The sequence below is a fragment of the Microtus ochrogaster genome, chromosome 1, assembly GCF_000317375.1.
Source record: "Microtus ochrogaster isolate Prairie Vole_2 chromosome 1, MicOch1.0, whole genome shotgun sequence".
NCBI lineage: Eukaryota > Metazoa > Chordata > Mammalia > Rodentia > Cricetidae > Microtus > Microtus ochrogaster.
Window position 1 is genome coordinate 42,775,793 of NC_022009.1, and position 2,885 is coordinate 42,778,677.

General features: G+C 46.9%; 1 pseudogene; it reads left to right on the forward strand.

Annotated features, from left to right (window-relative positions):
• The first annotated feature begins 657 nt into the window (after positions 1-657).
• On the forward strand, positions 658-817 carry LOC101998354 (annotated as a pseudogene).
• The last annotated feature ends 2,068 nt before the right edge of the window (positions 818-2,885 follow it).

Sequence of the window (2,885 nt, forward strand, 5' to 3'; positions counted from 1 at the left end):
CTGCACAGATGGGTTTGGAGATCCGAGGAAAACCTTGGTTATCAGTTCTCACTCCCATCTGTTTCAATCTGTGTGCTATTCTTCTCGGCCATGTATGTCAGCCTAGTTGGCCCATGAGCTCCTGAAGATTCTCATGTCTTCCCCGGCACATCTCACTGTAAGAGCTCTGGGATTACACACCCACAGGACCAAAACTTGGAGAGGAAGTTGGTTCCTCCACTTTACACTTCCAGGTCACAGTCCATACTTGAGGGAAGTCAGGGCAGGAACTCTAGCAGAAACCATGGAAGAAGGCTGCTTACCATCTTGCTTTCTGGATTATGCTCAGCTATCTTTCTTACGTATCCCAGGCCCCCCTGCCTAGGGATGGCGCACCTATAGTGGGATGGGCCCTTCCATGGCTCTCAAGGCTATGCCCTACATTCATGTCCACAGGAAAATCTGATCAGTTGAGTTTCCCTCTTCCCAGGTGACTCTAGGTTATATCAAGTTGACAATAAAATTCAACCAGGATGTGTGGATTTGGAGGATTTAAACTCAAAACCTCATGCTTCTATGACAAACGCTCATCTCGCTAAGTCATGGTTCTAGCCTCTGCTTCATACTTCTTAAAAACTTCCCTTTTGCCCCTTTTGCTCATCAGCCATCTGAAGCAGCATGGGTCACTAGCAGCTCTACTGGGGTCACCCGTGAAAGTTCAGCCAGGGTTCTCACTCCTGCTGTGTCTCTGTGTCTGATCTGGAAATATGGACTGAACATGTGTCGTCAGTGTTTCCATCAGGATATGAAGGACATAGGCTTCATTAAGTTGGACTAAGTGACCTTGAATGGACTTTTCAAGACTGTCTACCCAGTGAAACAGATCATGTTAGTCTTTGTACATAAAGCATAAAAAAAATGTGAAGACCTCCAAACAAAGAAAAGAGAAAGGAAAAGAAAAACCATTTTCCTTTTATCTTTTTCAATCAAACCACCTCCCTTCCTAAGAATGAGCGCAGTGTTGTTGATCTGGCGATGGGAGCCAATGCCATGCAGAGAGGAGGGTTACTCGGTCTGTGGCCAAGGTGTTGGCGCCTGAGTGGTGTGGCACAAACTGTCATCTGGAGAATCAGAGACTTTGTCTGCCCTGGGGACACTACCCCAATACTGCCTGCTTCAGTGTGTGTCATGGTGGCAGCTATAACACTTGCAATCCATGTGCATGAGGCTGGCATCTACCACTCTAGACAGTGAGGAAGTGAACACTGCAGATTCCGCCATGGAAGTGGACGGTGCCCACCGCATATGGATGGAAGATGCCGCTCTGTCTGTGGTTTGCACAGGGTTTCTTTCGCGTGAAGGCTCCTAGCCACTATCAACAGCAGCCCAAGCTGTGGTATATTGCTGTTGGCCGTGCCACCACGGCACGCACTGAAACAGTGTCATGCACACGGTCCTCCGCAAGCTCCTGGACCCATCTGGGGTGTCCTCAGCAAAGTCTGAAAGAGTAAACAGATGCTTCCTTCCCAGTTAACTGACAAATATTCCCAGGTGGAATCAAAGCTCATTTCAGCTCCGTGGGGACATAGAGGAGGAGGGAGGGGGTCCAGCTGAGAAGCCAGGATAGTTTCACATCACGGTGTGGCAACATGGGTTGCAGTCAGATGTCAAGGCTCAGCCCTCACCCTGGCCCTACACACAGCAGCAGTTCTTACCAACGGAAAACTCAGTTTCCCCATTTCCGAATGAGAAGGACATTGCCCATACCTGGAGTGTGGATAAAATCCAAGTGAAGTCACCCTCTTCTGGGTCCTGACAGCACAGCACCCAGTACTCAAGAGCATCAACAGTATACGCTATTCAAATACACACTTTAAAGTTTGCCGCTCCACACAGGGCTCTTCTGCCCTCCCCTCCCCTTTTCTCAGACTCTGCATACTGCCAGTGCCATTCCCTTACGACTTCTCCTTGGGAATACACATTGGTACCCTGTGAAAAGGCAGCATGCCCTCTGCTGCTGACCTTACCCTCTCCATGACTGCACCTCTCTGCTATTCCATAGGAAGCAGACAGCCTGCTTCCCAGGACATGGACTTAACAGTAGAAGTTGGGTGGGTGCTGAGAAGCCTTTTTTATAAAGCCCTGCTGTCTGAAGCAAAACTCCACTCAGATCTCCACATATACTAGAAGGCATTGGCTTCTAGTCAGAACAAGGGAGCATACTCATGCTGTCTGGTTCAACACAACAGAGTTGCATTGGGAGGATGCTGTAGGTAGGCCCCTGTGGATAGCATGCTGTAGGTAGGATGCTGTAGGTAGGATGCTGAGTGACCTTTTGGATGTCTTTGCAGAGAACCCAGCAGTCTTTATAACGGTTAACTTTTAGTTATTGCTAAATTAGTTCAGTGGCAAATTTTTTCTCCCAAATCAATCAATCAAAAGGGAACATGATGAGTTTTTCCTAAGAACATTTTGAGACATTTTAAGGGCACACCTCCAGGTTCTGAAAACCCACAGTGCACATTTTTACCTCCCAGTATTCTGGTTTGGATGGCTTGAGTCTGAAACCCCAAAAGAAGTTTGCCCACTTGGGAAGACTTTGAGCTCTTCTTTTCTTCCTCTGTAAGCAAGAGTCTTGACTGAAACAAATGAAAATAGGTATTGGGATGGAAGGATGTATGCATTTAGCTCCTCGTTTTATTTCAATCGATAAACACTGCAATATATTAGATACAATAAACCAAAATTAGATTTCTGAAAAATACTCTTGTAAGAAAGTTATTGGTGTGCCCAACACCAATGCCGGAAGGAAATCTCAACAGAGGGATCCAAGATCCACAAATTCCTGCCTCATGTGGATCTCCCTGATGACCTTATCCTGAGAGTTTAAATCTCAGAATACTTTA